The 16,878-nt window shown below is 42.0% G+C and overlaps 1 protein-coding gene across 13 annotated transcripts in view; it reads right to left on the bottom strand.

The window, feature by feature from the left end:
• Positions 1–16,878, bottom strand: part of MICAL3 (microtubule associated monooxygenase, calponin and LIM domain containing 3) — a 194,652-nt gene that overhangs the window by 163,579 nt on the left and 14,195 nt on the right. The window lies entirely within an intron of this gene.

The following is a 16,878-nucleotide window of genomic DNA, read 5'->3' as shown; positions in this document are numbered from 1 at the left end:
AAAATTACAAAAATCAAAGAGAAAAAGAAAATGACATCACTTTGACAAACTCTCTTCATAAAGTATAGCCTGCCAGGCTTTCATATAATATTTAATGCTAAACACTTGAACTACTAGTAAATGAATTCTATAATTAGTTTAAAAAAATAGAGGGGAGAAAGAGCCATTTAACTTTTAGAAACCAATTACTCTGACTATAGTCAAAAGCTGCTTTTCTAAGAGACTCCAGCTTCCTTTCCAAGTATTTAAATCCCTAAATATTTAACCTTTATTGCCTGGGAAGACAATAAACAGTTTTTTTTAGAACCAATTACACACAACACAATGAAATTGTCATTTTGAAAAGCTACCTTTCAGCCACTTGTGTTTCAATCCACCTGGACAGCAGCAGACTGTAAAAAGCCAAAGCCCTTGATCACAGGTAAACAGAAGTGTGTTAATCATTTATCACTTGACTTCATCATCTCTACATGACTCCTATAAAGGTAGGTCATTATAGTGCCTTTTTTAAAAAAAGGGGGGGGGGACAAAGGCAGAGAGCATGGAACTTGCATAATGCCCCTGCAAACTGGTTCTTCCACGTACTGACACCAGCACTTAGTATAAATCCTGAATTCTAAATTGCAGTTCAGCAGTGACAAACCAGGAACCCTGTACAGTAGCAACAGACATACTAGACAATAGGACATGATTTAAAGAGTCCCCAGAAGCTTAATGCACATCACTGTTCTGTGATTTCAAAGAAGACACTTTTGAGCTGGTTTATGAAATCAGGATGTCCACAGTTCAAATCTTGCCTTGACTCACAAGGTGGCCTTAGACAAACAACTATTCCCTAAGCCTCAGATCCTCAAAATATGAGGATACTACTAACTTTACAGAGTTGTTGCAAGGATTACCTACAGAGTGACATATGAAGTGCTTTTAACACTCAAGAGCAATATGCAAGTGATCGGCATAATTATGCACTGCCTATAGCCAGTGCTTTTTTTTCTAAAAAAAAAAGTTTAGGGGTACTCTCATTTTCCTACTCATATTGAAATACTGCCCCTCAATGAGGCCAAACTTAGATTCACAAAATGTTTAGGGGTATGTATACCCCTGCGTCCCCCAGGAAAAAAGCACTGCCTATACTGTAGGCTACAAAAAGTAGATCCACAGAGCGGGGGTGGGGTGGGGTAGGGTAGGTCTGCCATGCTGTACAGTGAGGAATACCAACTGCATGCAGCTCACATTTCAACCAGTTTGCTGGGTTTATCTAATGTAACTGCAGACAATTTACTTTAATTTCATAAATGTAACTTAAATTGCAAAACACAACAAGGGTCAGATGAAGAACTGGAACTATTATTGGCAGGGAGTGGGGTACAAAGGAAGAGCAAACCACAGACCTTTTACTAGGCAAATATCGGCAACCACTTCCCCACAGATGGCTGTGGCTAAGGCTCATATTACTCCAGATTAGTTTAGATGAATATGTCTGGGTGTAAATCCAGCCAAGGTTATCTTGTGGACAGAGGCTTGGGTTCAAATCCCAACCTCAGCTATTAACTCAGCGGGTGGTTTTGAACAAGTGACTCTTCCATGTCTGCAAAATGAGAACAATGGTTGCCCCAAATTGCTCTTACAGCAATGCATAAGAGACTTGAAAAATGTCTTACAATATTCAAGTGAAAAACCACCGTTTATAATCATTTCCAGCATATGTTACTGTAATCTGAGTACTGGTTTTACACTGCAAATTTTGCTCCTGTAGCACATTACTCTTGGGCTCAATCAACATTGCAGGGTAGCAATCCCAACACTGCTTTTGTTATCGTGGTACTTCATATGCTTTCAGAATTCAGAAAGCAAAGGAAAGTCAAAAGGGTAAGCAACAACAGCACTTTAAAAAAATAAAGAATTCATATTCTAAAAAAATGAGCTCCTAATGGAATTTCTTCAAGATATCATGCAACTATTTATTTCACAATAACTACTGAAATATATGTTTTAGAAAGCCAGAGGTCAGATGTTGTTTTTTTAAAAAAGACACCATTCTCATCCAGTAACAAAGGCCTGCACAGAATAGGTTGCAATTTTTTTTTTAAAAAAAGCACACACACAACATGGATACTAAACACAAATCCATAGAAGACTACACTCTCTTTATCTGGTCCTGGCAATGCTGTGTTATCAGGTGACTTAAGGATGGTCAGTTTGTGAAAAACAAGGAAATGCCACAAAAGGAATTTTGTTTGCTTGTTTCTAGGAGCGTTTTTGCAAACAATGGAAAGAAACATTTACAGCCCGATGAAGGTAGACAGCTCTGTCCTGAAACAGCAAGAAAGAACAGACAAACCCACCAAATTCACTTTACTGCAGAAGAAAACTTGATCTGACGTATAGAGGTCATGGACTGGCTGGATACAGAGGAGCGGCGTGAGGCAGCAGCTGGGGAACCCCCAAGGAAAGAAGGCTCAAACCCCGGGAATTAGTGGGGGGGCAACACTGAGTGGAGGGACACGGGTGGCGCTTTCCAATCAGAAGGTCGTGGTTCGAATCCCCGCAATGGGGTGAGCGCCCGATGCTCAGTCCCTGCTCCTGCCAACCTAGCAGTTCGAAAGCACGTCAAAGTGCAAGTAGACAAATAGGTACTGCTGTGGTGGGAAGGTAAACTGCGTTTCCGTGTGCTGCTCTGGTTCGCCAGAAGCGGCTTAGTCATGCTGGCCAATAAAGCGAGATGAGCGCCACAACCCCAGAGTCGGTCATGACTGGACCTAATGGTCAGGGGTCCCTTTACCTTTAACACTGAGTGGTCATGACTCCCAGAACAAGGAGAGGCATGAAATAGGCAGAGCAAAGACGGGCAAGACAAAGGAGCCTCAGATTGCCTGGAAAGGAGCAGAGGGAGACTTCGGGAGCTGTGCGAAGGCCTAGCTTCCTGAGCTGTCCTGTGTACCTTCTAGGCCTAGCTTCCTGAGCTGTCTTGTTTCTTATAAAAAATAAACTTCACCGAAGCCATGTAAGTTATTGATAACCTGCTCCTGGCATCCACTTCCTGTCAATAGACCCCAAAGCTCCTTTAATGCTATCCATTAGTTGTCAACAAACTACAACTGATGATGCTCAGATATCCATTTTTGCCAACTAAGGAGCAAGAGCAACAACTGCCTTATTCCTCAGCCAAGCTGAGCTGCTTTGTTCATGTTCTACGTTCACTGTGTTCTACGTTCACCTACAGCACCAACCTTCAACTGGTGGGCTGGAACCTAGGTTGGGTCTCCAGAGTAGCACTACCATACAAGATAAATGACGAAGAAGTGGATCTCCAAATGCGTATTTGGTCTAAAAGTGGATCCCAGGTCTGGAAAGCTTGATGGTTACTGCTAAAGTACTGCAGATGATCAGGCAGCACCTACAGTCCCATATTATGGTATCAGCACACAGACATGCTGCAAAACCAGCACACTCAACATTCAGAGCAGTCTGCACCTATTGAAGTGATAAGAAAGCCTTCGTGATGTGCTAAGAGGGCAAGAGGACAAGTGAGGAGATAAAATGTGGCAGTCCTGTCACCATAAAAGGAAAACAGAAGAAACTGAGAGCAAGCCAAAGAATCAAGCGAGGCTAAGTGCGAATTGCATACTAGAAGTTCAGACTCTTTATTTCTGCCTTAACCCTATGAAGTCAGTATTGAGTTTTTGTTTTAAGCGAAGAGACTAACATCAAAGACCACGGCACAGATTGCATAACAGCAAATCTTGACTTTGCCACCAACCATGTACTGGAACCAATCCTGGTTCTGCGATGATAGTACTCAATTGATCTGCATGGTCAGCCCAACTCGCCCATTTACCAAACATTGTGCATGGGGTATGATTGATTTCCCCCCAGAATCACATAGCAGGCAGGTCAACTCACTTGGTCTTGTTTCTTTCTCAGGTGCAAGCAATGTGTTCCATACAACTGCATGTAATGAAGACCTGATGGCTTTTTTAAGAAAAAGTGCTTCTGGTGGGGTATTCAAGAATAGAAATGCTGTGGGGGGACTTAATTCATAATCCCTCCCCAAATGGCTCTCCCACCCCTACACAAAGGGTTTCAAATGCATATTTTAAGGACATATACATGCTTCCAAGCAGGGCTCCATTATCCCCAGCCCTCTTCCCACCACAGCCAAACCTGAACTGGCTTGTCTGAAGCCAGGAACACAATTAGATAACATCCTCCATTAACCTGGCTGCTGGCAACAAAGATGAATTCACACACGTTCTCTCCCTGCCACATACCCACTGTAAACAAAGTAGCATTGCAATTACTCAGAATGGCACAAACAAACCATTATTTTTATTTCAAAGACAACAAGCACAACAAACGTAAAAATATATATATTGAAAAGGGCCTGTATATAAAACAAATATCATTCAAGACAGATCACTCAGTGTTAGTTCAGCGACTGATAGAGATTTAAAAGGCCTAACATGCTTCTTTGTACGCTCAAACAAGCAATATTCCCTGTTTGCAATGAAATCATACTCAAGCTACCTGAAGCATGAACTTGCAATACAAAATTCCAACCTGGAGTTTACATTGACATTGAAGCAATCACTTAGCTTACGTTGTCTGACTAGTCCAGACTACGTGTTGAACTGAGCAATTAAAAACTATCCAATTCATTTCAATTAGGAATTAAAGGACAATTAAAAAGGCATCTTTATCTAAAATTATATTTAGAACAACTCAGCTTACTCTTTCTTGAAGACATGCTTTACAGATAAATGAAGATTATTTAAATGTTTAAAAGACCTATTTGGTGGAACTTGTTTTCCCTGTTTCCCTGCTTTTACTTCTGTTCCAGGAATATCAGATTTTAAAAGCCACACAGGTTGTTGAACCTCATAATTCATATATTGGGGGGGGGGGAGTCCAAATGATTACAGAAAGGTTCTGCTCAATGGTCAGCAATGGGGGCGGGGGAGAGGGCAGAGGAATATGAATTATGCTTCTACCGGTAATTGGTTTGTAAAACTGTCATTCTGCATACAGTTCCTGCCCTCACATAGCACCACCTTAAAAACTTCCAAACCCAAAGTTCCACCCCCTGTCACCTCAGTCCTCAACACCCCCTACAAATGCTAAATGCTGCCAAACCATAAAAGTTTTTCAATATCACACAACAAATTCCTGCACACACCAGTAAGGAGGATGTTTATCCAAATTGTGAAGGTCATTCACAAACCAGCTCAACCTCAACAACAAAAATCCCTGTCTCCCACCTTCTTACTTTATTTCCTTCCCTCCCATTCAATGGGCAGGTGGGTGAGTTGAATTTTTCCCTTCCAGAGATTTAAAGGCAAAATAATCAGAACTGACCTTCTGGATGCTACTGGTTCCTTGTTTCTGTTCGGAAAGCCACAGCCTGCATTCCACTGCAACAACTTTTCTACTATATTGTTGAGCGACTTCACTATAAATATCTTTTAACACATTTAAAATGTGTGGGTGGTGAAATTCAATAGCCAAAAAAATGAGTAACAAAGATTGTTACTGTAAGGAGAGAGCTATGTAGAGCTGAAGCAGCAAAAGTCGGGAAGAGAAGCTCTTTTGAGAAGGCTGTTCTATCTACACACAGGACATCAACAGCATAAAAAGGGGGGATCCAATTTCCTCACAATTCCCTACCTAACACAATCCAAAGTCATCCCCTTTGGGGCCGAACCATCTCCCACAAGATGACACATTTTGCCAGAATAACCCTCCCACACAGAACAAAGGCCTTGAATGACACTGTCCATGCAGATTACAGCTGAGAACAGCATTTCAAAGCAAACAGAACTCGTCTCCTAGTCATACAGTACAACAGACTAGCTATTTTGGTTAATCCAGGTTAAACCCACTTCAGGAAATATACTAGTGAATTCAATTAGAATTCACTTCATGCCATTCACCTGGAAGGAAATGCACATTTATTCTAAGGCAGAGAGTGATCCTATTGCTCATTCACATGGAGTCTCTAATAAATCTGTATAGATTAGCCATTGTGCTAAGCAAAGTCAAAGGAGCCTCTCCCAGACAGTGCTGGGAAAATATTTTGAATTCCTAGATACCAACCTGCTTTAGGGATTTCAATTAGAATTGCCCACATTCTGCCACTGAAATCATAAGCAAACTGCTTTCTTTTTAATATATATATATTCTCAGAATACCAAATTTTGTACTTTGTACCTGTGACCTGCAATACACACAGATTGCCTATTGGCTGTATTGGGATACTAAAAGGTTTTACATCATGGGGACTTTCTGTTCTTCTGGTATTATACCCATGATGACCATATCATTAAACACTACATGAATGCTATCTAAACAAGCTAACAGTCAGTTCCAGACATTCAATCACTCACAAACATCAGAAACCCTTTCCCAGACATTCAACCTAATCTTACGCATGCTTACAGTCAGAACCAAGTCCCACTGGTTTCAGAGGGATTATTTCCCAAGCAAGTGTGTGTAAGTTTGCAGCCACAGGCATGCACTGAAGGCACTGGAGAAAATCCACTCTTTTATAGTGAGCTGTGAGCTTAACACAAATGATTAGAAGGTAATAACGCAGCCTTGTATTTAGCAACTAGGCTTGTTGTTGTTGGCATCCATCTGTCTCAGCAAACAATGGAGTGTGCCTTCAAAGGTGAAGTCAAAGCGCTGTGTTAGCAGCACCAAAGTGACCTCCCTGGGGTGCAAGCTTGGGCAGTGTGTATGGAGGTCCTGGGCTGCCCAGATGACAAGACCCCCCTCTCTCAGCTTCACAGACCATGTTCCAAAGGAAAGCAGAGCAATACGTTTGGCACCAGTTTGGCTGCAGGAGTTGCTGGAAGGAGACATATAAGGCACCATGGAGTCTTAAGGACTCCAGATTTTTGTAAGCTTTACTCCTTAGCCTTCTCCTGAATATATCTCACAACCAGCCTACAAGCCATGACAAACCTAGACAGCATCTTAAAAAGCAGAGACATCACCTTGCCAACAATGGTCCGTATAGTTAAAGCTATGGTTTTCCCAGTAGTGATGTATGGAAGTGAGAGCTGGACCATACAGAAGGCTGATCGCTGAAGAATTGATGCTTTTGAATTATGGTGCTGGAGCAGACTCTTGAGAGTCCCATGGACTGCAGGATGATCAAACCTATCCATTCTGAAGGAAATCAGCCCTGAGTGCTCACTGGAAGGACTGAGGCTCCAATACTTTGGCCACCTCATGAGAAGAGAAGACTCCCTGGGAAAGACCCTGATGTTGGGAAAGATGGAGGGCACAAGGAGAAGGGGACGACGGAGGATGAGATGGTTGGACAGTGTTCTTGAAGCTACCAGCATGTGTTTGACCAAACTGCGGGAGGCAGTGAAAGACAGGAGTGCCTGGCGTGCTCTGGTCCATGGGGTCACAAAGAGTCAGACACAACTAAACGACTAAACAACAACCACCTCAGGCAGTTCTCCTAGTTTACATGCTGTCTTTGGAAAAACTATCATTCGGCTCTATTCCTTCTTTGTCATCCTGTTTGATAGAAGACAAAAGGGTTGTTCCCAATGAAGGTGTCTATTCGTACAAGTGCAACAGAGCCTTCCCCTCCCTCCTGCACTCCCCAAATCTGCCCCAGAAGCTTGGGGATTAAAAGGAAGTTCCATTGCACAAGCAAAGTCCTTGTGCAGACAAGATGGCTTCACAGGATACAACCCAGGGTTTTAACCAGACTGCCAAGTCTTCCCTTTCTCATGGCTAGCAAGAAAACACAGGCTGCTAATCTCTTAGGCTAGTAAAAACATTGCATGTTAGTAACTTTTGTGGACTTAAAATATACAAGAGTACAGAAAAAGCTAGCTCATTTGTGTTAAGTGAATTTGAATACAGTGCTAACTCATCCTCTGTGCTGCATGAAAGTCACCCTCAGGCAAATTCTGCCACTTTTATTTTAAATCTTTGGAGCTCCAAACCTCCTTGTTCTTGGACAGTCACCTCCTCACCTCTCACTTTCCCATTAGTAAGCAGAACTCTGGGGTATAGGTTACCTGTCACCCATCACTCATTTCAAGTCGTATCCCCCCATGGAGACCCTTCTACAGCTAATGAAGAAATTGAAGTGTTGCTGTCCTCTTCAGTCCCAAGATTTTGGCACCGAGAGCCAGATGGGATCTCTTACTGGATGAGAGAAGACTGGTGCATTCTCAGAAATAAGCACACTCCCTGCTCTAAACTTGGAGTTCTAAACCTGCAGTTCTAAACCTGCAGTTCTGAACTGCTTCAGTTAAACTTCATGCCTTTTTAATCACAGAACCATAGAATTGTAGAGTTGGAAGGGACCACGAGGGTCATCTAGTCCAACCCCCTGCAATGCAGGAATCTTTTGCCCAATGTGTGGCTTGAACCCACAACCCTGAGGTTAAGAGTCTCGTGCTCTACTGACTGAGCTATCTCAATTCTGAATTCTATAGATCTGGAACTCAATGGATCCGTCTTCAGAAACAGAAACCAGAGCATTCATATTTAGCAGATAAACAGGGTGAATTTGTACTTAAAAACAACAACTGAGGATGCTATTGTGCGAAAAGACCCCACCACAAAACATTCTAATTTTCCCTACCAATGTATTTTATGGGCAACTTGTCTCAGACTGCAATCCTACACTTAGACAGGAGTAAGTCCCACTGAATCAAGGAGGGGCAGTAGTTCACTGGTACAGCATCTGCTTTGCATGGAGAAAGCCCCAAATTTCAATCCCCAGCATCTCCATGTAGGGCTGGAAGAGTTAGAAATCAATTCAGTTCATTGTCAATCACCTTAAATAAAATCGGTACACAGTTGCCATTAATTTTCACATGCCAAGGTACGCAAGAGCAGCTTTTTAAGAACAACGCAATCGTCACACAGTTGAGTTGGTGACAGTTCATTTGGGTTCTGTACAGAGATTTTGACTCTGGCTCTGCTTAGGTTCCACATTTCTCTTCCTCACCCCAAGCAGCTTCCTAGTTGAGCCCACTAACCCCTGCTCCACACCAACTCCCTCTCCCCTGGAGTCCCATCAAAATCAAAGCCAGAAGGTCTTCCACAGGTAAGACATTTCCACCTGGAAAGGCAATTTGCTTAAGTCAATGTGGTTATTTTAATAGACTTATCAACATTAGATGTCTCTCTGAACTGGTTTGCCATGGGAAGAACAAAACAGTTTTTAAAGGTGGAATGGCAGAAAAAGGCAAAATATAAATCTGATCATTTTTATATATAGATGTCTATATTTTGTAAGTGGGGAGGGTCTAACACATGCACTTACAGCTTGCCCTTAGCAGCAACTGGAAGGGAAAGAGAAAATATTTTTCATGTAAATCCTAAACTCATTAGTGACACAGACCTTGCTGCAAGCAGAATCCCCAGGGTCCTTCCTCATGCTTTCATGTTCAGACACTTTTGCATAAACAATTGTAGAAAAAGAAAGAAGATAGCAGTGAAGCACCCACTGACATACTCCATCACTTGTTTTTGCAGCTCTGAATCTTAATGAGTATCTTCATTGCTTATTTCTGCTGAAGATCTCCCAAATCAACAGAAGCCTGTATTTTGATAGGCTCACTACTGCCCACAAGGCTAAGAAGAGCCAATGTTCAACATAATTGCAGGTTTCATGCTTTTCTTCTTCTTCTGAGCTTATCGCTATACAGAGCAGCAGTCAAGAAACACTCTCCTTTCTTAAAGGAAGCTTGAAATCTGTGCAGATGTTCAGGGTGTCTACCTGGCATACCTCTGGTCAACAATAAAATTTCCTTCTACAGTTCCAGTGTCCTATATTAGCCAAGAAAATTGAAGGCAGATGGTGTGGCAGATGAGAGTAAAATATAATTTCAAAGTGCAGCCTAAAGAATACTCATATACTGTACTAAACATTAATGTTTTCCAGATTATGCATACAGTAGAATATTTGAAAGCCACATAAAGCAAGGATAAAAGTCCTGCTGAATTCATTGAGTTATGCCAAGATGCACATCACCTAAAATTATAGACCCACATTAAGTAGGAAGTAAAAAGCTGGTATTTACAAGTAAGCTTGAATGCAAACCCTAATTCAAAAATAAATTCTGTGTAACCTTTTTCCGGACAATATTCACTCTCCATAAACAAGTCCAAAGCATAAAGCATTTGTCAGAACTGTCTAACAAATGTGATTAATCCATACAATTTAGCTTTTTTTTTTTTTTTTGCAGTGTTTCCAAACAATCGCCAAAACCTATTAGAATGACACCACTATAGCCATAAATTCTCCAAAACAATGAGTCAAGTGTGTTATGACAAACAAATCTTACATAATACAGTGGATATTTCTGCTCCTACAGTTGCTTATTATGAGAGGAGTGTACAGACACAGGGACCTGATCAAGAAAAGGTTTTGTAAGCACTTCCTGACCTCATGCATTCAACCGAACCTGGCCCAAAATATCCAAATAAGGTGATTCTATTGTACCTAGTTACATTAGTTACTATCTTAAGAGAAAGTAAATATATTTCAATGTCTATGCATCTTCAAAACCAACACAGAAATATCAGCACGAGGATTGAATCTGCACTCCTGAAGCAGTGTCATTTTGCACAAACTTACTTTGAAGTACGAAGAACCTTTAGATCCATCACTGAACCCGGCTGATTTATATACTGTTTGAAGGAGACTCTGCCAACTCCTATTCTGTTCCACATTTAGCTTTTGAAAACAAGTGTCTTGATTATGTAAGACCCCACAGTGCCTACTATTTTAACCTTACATTTTGAACCCTAAGGGAGAGATTTGTAACGAGTGTGTGTGTTGACATTTTGCAACTCTTAGCAGCTATGCAAAAGTAGGTGAAAAGGCAAAAGGAGCCAACAGCGAGTCAAAGAATTGATTTTCATGTTTAAGACTAACAAAGCCAGCTAATATAAAGCTAAGTCTCCAGATGTTCACCATTTTAGTGTCGAGATTAGCTTGGAAGCTGAAAAAATTCATAGAGATTCAACAACCTTCTTTTCTTAAGAACTGTGGTTGGCTGGTGATTAACCTTAAGTCTGTGTCAAATACCGTCTTCTCACTTGCTTTTCTAATTGAGTAACGATTCAGAAGTCTTAACATGTTCAGGACTTGTTCACAAATTTCATTCCAGACAGTGGTTACATCTGCCATGTTACCTAAACCATAATCAGCAGCATTCTTGTGTTAGTGAAGTCAGTGGCTTCTTTCCAACGCATAGTTCTGTAATCACTACCGCAGATAAACAACATTGACCATGTCTATGACAAAAATCTAAGTAGAAGCCTCAAAGTTTTTGACGGAGCTGCCCAACTGTCACAGAAGAAGGGGTGGGCAGGTAGAAGAGTCATTTTTTTCTACAGTAGGGATGGAGAACATATGTTGCTGGCTACAACTCCCATCATCCCTGGCCATGATGGCTGGGGCTTCTGGGAGTTGGAGTCCAACAACATCAGCAGGGCCACAAGTTCTCCATCCCTGTTCTAGAGACAGGCACAACAGACAGAAGTGTCTAGAAAAGGAGAGGGAAGCAGCAGCAGCATTAGCTAAGAAAACTGGAGGAATGGGGAGAAAAACTAGGAAAGAGAACAGTCTAATTAGACATTTGAACACAGGCAGAGGCAGAAGTGAGAAGCTGTGAGAAAAGGCCTCCTCTGTGGCCAGATTATAGAACATCTTATATTTTATGGAACTTCTTACCTCATGAAATCCATCTACCCCTGCTTTCACTTTTTCTTGTAATCTGGTCAAAAATGTATTCCAAAGGGCATTTAACCTGCTAGTTTCATTGCATTTATGTAGCAGGACCTCATTTATATCTCTCTCTCTCATTTTGTTGTTCCTTTATACTAGGCATAGGCAAACTCGGCCCTCCAGATGTTTGGGGACTACAACTCCCATCATCCCTGACCATTGGTCCTGTTAGCTAGGGATGTTGGGAGATGTAGTCCCAAAACATCTGGAGGGCCGAGTTTGCCGATGCCTGCCTTGTACCATTGCTTGGTGTTACCGTTATAAGCCACCCTAAGCAATGCAAATCCTTTGGAAGGGTGGGAGGGATATACATTTTCTTAATAAATATAATAGTAAACAGATTGCTTACCGACTAGCAATAACTTGTCAAATAACTAGCTACAGGTCTTTATATACTATCAATAAACCTCGGGAAATAGGAGGCAGAGTTTATTATCCTTGAGTGAGATAAACTCATTTTATAGTCCCATGGGGCAGGAAAAGGGGGGGGGGAATTGTTCCATATTCATGGTAAGATGCCATCAATTAATTGAATGAGCTAGGAGTTGCAACCTTCATCAGAAGAGTAAGAGAACTGATACACTGGAGGTGCATAATGTTTAAAATTAAAGCTACATGCCCAGAAGCTATGCTCAGGTATCTGTGCACAAGTTCACACTAAACACTTTGGCTAAGACCTAGGAGCCAGGACCTACCTGATTAAAATCCTGAAGAACAGATTGAGAGGATTAACGTAATTAACACAAAACGCATATGTGTGCCTAGGTAAAAGTACGTATTTACTAATGACATCTTCACCCTCCAGCTATCCTATGCCCAGATTTTACAATGGAAAGTCTGAAATTACTTTTATGACGTCCAAATAACCAGACACTTGCCTGCTTGCTGCAGCTTGCAACCACAACAATTAAGTGTGTCTGTAATGTGGGTTTTAAAGAAGAGTGTGCCAGCAAGGGAAGCATGAGTTCCAATTCTATGTACAGTACAGTCATACCTCGGGTTGAATGTGCTTCAGGTTGAGCGCTTCCGGGTTGCACTTTGCGCATGCGCAGACGCTCAAAATGACATCACGTGCATGCGCGGAAGCGGCAAAATGCAACCCCCAGACACACCATCGCGTCTTACATTCCATTCAAGATGCGGACGGGGCTCCGGAACGGATCCCGTTTGCATCCCGAGGTACCACTGTACAGTCATACCTCATGTGACCTTTGCTTCATGTTACGTTCTTTCAGGTTACATCCTGCAGCGACCCGGAAATACCAGAAAGGGTTACTTCTGGGTTTCGCTGCTCGTGCATGCGCAGAAGTGCAAAGAAATGACATAATGCGCATGCGCAGAAGCGGCGAATCACAACCCATGTGTGTGCAGTCACGCCGCTGCAGTTTGCACTCTTTTCATGTTGCGAACGGGCCTCCAGAACGGATCCCATTCGCAACCAAAGGTACCACTGTACTCTTACTTGGAAGTAAGCATAATTGAACATGGTGGGATTTCCTTCTGGAGAAAACATGCAAAGGGTTGGGCTGTAAGTGAATGAGACCCCTTCCCCCTGCGTGTTAAGAGGGGGGTTTAATCCTCCATCCTTCAAATGCCCTTTAAATGTGCTCCTGCCCAGAAGGACAGATTGCAGAATCAATGTCCCTACAGGTGTTGTGCAGCAGAACAACTCCCCCTGCAATCTATTAATAGCAACCTCCCAAGTTTCTTGCTAGGCATATCTCAAATGGAAAGGAAATCCAGTAGGCTGCAACCTGCTAAACCTAACAGCTGTTCTTTTACAAAGGAAACTGTTCTGGCTACCTCAAGCTGTCTCTTTGGGCCTAGTTCTTATAATCAGCAGGTGGTTAAACCTATTGCGTGTTCAGACCCAGAAACCTCCCCCCTAAATAAATTCACACTTGACTCAAATTTTGGTTTCGGTTTTTGGCAGAATTTAGGCCACAACTTTATTGATTACAGAAAGATGTTCTATTTAACAGTAAACATGCCCTCTATGAGATCTGGTAGTATGACTTCCAAAAGACCATGAAAGATATGCCCATAAAATCAGTTGCTTCTATTTGACAAATCCTAAACACTCACCCCTGTTTTATATTCAGTGCGTAAGAGTTGGGCCCAATATAAAATGGGGGGGGGGGCAGATCCACCCCAGATGAACCATAACTCCAATTCCCAACTTTTGTTTCTAGCATTTGTGAAACCTGAGATAAGTGACAACATGTATAGATATTCTTCTCTTCATTTTTTAAAAAAATAAATCCATCTGCTCCCCCATTTCAGTGGTTTACCCCTCCATGCTGGAAAAATTCCCATGGACCTCTATGGATGCAAGCGAAGGTGAAAGCCCTGACCTGTGTAAATTTTCTGCATGCACACACTTACTGTACACACTGGCCCATGAATGTGTTAATGTTAGAATGTTAGAATGTCACCTATTAATAGCCCACCAGCATGGTAATATTACACGTGTGAATGGGCCCATATATATGTAACAGGTGCACTTAACTACATTTTGCATCTTGCCCTCCATGAAGCATAAATGGTTTGGTCTTGCAGTCAACAAATTCACTCAGCAGCCCTGTGAGGTAGTTTACACTGAGAGATAGTGACTGCCTCAAGGTCACTCAGAATGGAGAGCATTTTCAGATGTCTTCACTGAGTAAAGACTGTATGGTGAGGAAAGCACAGGGTACACAAAGAACAATGCTTGCTATTTTACCAAGTTTTGCTCAGTGTAGATGCACTGAAATTAATGAAGAAGCCTAAATTCAGTTCAATAATTTCAAGGAGTCTACCCTGAGTAAAATTTAGTTGAATACCACCCAGTGCTTCTACCAGGCTTCCTGAATTCCCTCAGGTTGCTCCCTTTTATTCATAAGAGTGCAGCAGGAGCCTAAAGTCGTTTCTGAGATTACAGAGCACCTGGTAAATCTAGCTATACATTATGGGGTTAGGGAAATGTAAAACTTTTTTCCATACATAACCAAATCACATCTAGAAACAGTCAATCCCAACTAGAACACACTAATTGACAACTCTCATAGTATGGAGATCTCAGAATCTCAAATTCCACAGAGAGAGATAGAGAAAAACCTAGCCCTCCCAATCTGAATTTTACTCATAAAACCCCTAGGTGTAGCAGTTCCGAAACAAGACAGTGCTTGAAAATTCATCTGGCACACTCCAGGATTTAAGTAGGTATTTGGCATAATTCACTGCTTTCAGTACTAATATCTCTTTGTAGTTTCCCACACAATAGAATTGGCAAAGATCTGTCCCTTCTGTCTCTCCCATAGTTAATGGATAGCTATCACATTAGACTCTGTAAAAAGGCAATCAATCATAACTGGTTGCATTGTTCTCTACCCAGAATGAAGGGCATCGTAAGATACCTCCTGTAAACACATCTAGACAAGATATGCAAGGCAAATAAGATTATCTTCCAAATATTAACTGTTTGAAATATAGCACGTGGACACATGCATGCCTAGTCCCACAAATTTCTCAGAAAAAAACTATTTCTGTGCAATATAAAACTGTCTGGAGTAAATAGTGGAACACAGTACACTCAACAATCAGGGAAGGGGGGTATACACCAGATAAGGGAAGTTTTATTGTTTACAAATTCAAAAAAATGTCATTCCTTATAAATCCTTACTTCATTTGAAACAATACAACCCCATCAAGCAGCCATGCAAAAATAAATTCATCTACAAGAAGTTACAAAAAGCTTGCCTGCTACCTCTTTCCAGTTCTAAAAATCTGCTTCCCTTCTTCTCTGACTTGCTGTGCTCCCAAGTAAAGGGCACACATAGAACTTTTCCGGGGGGGGGGGATTAATCTTCCCCAAACACATTTTCCACTATGCTGTGGCTGATATATGGTCTACAAGTGATTATTTCTCCCATTCAAATACACCTAACAAGGATTTTCTGCAGCCTTTGGGATTTTAGAAATGTTCGCACATTTTGCACAGATAAAATAACAAAGGGTTGCTCTTGCTGAATAACATCCCCTTGGTACCAGACAAAGCTCTTCACCAATAACACAGGGCCGTTTCAAAACTCTGCACCTCTGTCAAATCTCTCAGACAAAGAGCTCACTTGAACAGGATTTCTTTCAAGACCAATCTGCCCTTGAGACCACTAAATGGCCTATCCTGTCCCTCCAAGCCTGGACAACAAAATATTAGGGTTCACTTTCAAGAAGACTTCATTACCCAGGAAACTTCGGCCGCACCCGACCCCAAGGTTCATCCACAAAGAATGTATAGTAAGTAACAGAGATTGAAACTGCCTTTGAAGACAGGCAGAGTATCCCATAACCAGCCTTTGCAAAACCCAGATTTAGAGCTTTTGCAGAGAAGAAGTGCAACAATCTGGCAAGCTTAAAGCTGGCTCATTTTAGAAATCCAACACTCCTTACTAAGTACATCAGAGCCCTTCCCATGCTGGTGAATGCCAGTATATGGAAAGCAGTCAGGAACAAAAGACTGAGAATTTCTGCATATGCATCTTATCCCACACAATCCTCAAACACAGGACACCCTTGGAGACGTGCCTAGATCAGGGCTTCGACTTTGCCGTTGCGCTTTAGGCAGGGCAATCAGACACATGTTTTGCCGCGGTGTTAATGCGGATCTGTTACCCCTTATCTGCCAGCTACCAGTGATACGCAATACTAACACGACGCTACGGAAAAGATTGGCTTGTCTCCGATACTCTGTGTGTGAAGGAGAGGTTTCCGGTCCACTTTTATTGATCGCATACGTAGGGGATCCCAAAAGACTGCGGGTGGGTTTTTTTGCATTAATTAATGCAGAGAGCGGAGGAATGTTTTCATAATAGAGAATGCACGAACGTCCTAAAAACCCACTCTTCCTCCCTCCCCCCCCCCACTTTACCCGCAGCAACACACATCACAGCAGGGAAGCTCTCTGCTCTGAGCAGAACCGAGGAGGGCGCTCCTCCTGCTATTATCTAAATTTGTGGGGAGAAGAGGATTCCTTGCTCCCATTTCTTTATTTTGTAAAAAAGGAACCCCAATAAACTGCCTCCGCGTACCCTCCCTTAAAAAAAAGAGCGGCAACCACGCTCTTCTGC

Source organism: Podarcis pityusensis, assembly GCF_964106645.2.
Source record: "Podarcis pityusensis genome assembly, chromosome: 10".
NCBI classification, from domain to species: domain Eukaryota; kingdom Metazoa; phylum Chordata; class Lepidosauria; order Squamata; family Lacertidae; genus Podarcis; species Podarcis pityusensis.
This window is presented reverse-complemented; position numbering and strand designations above follow the sequence as displayed.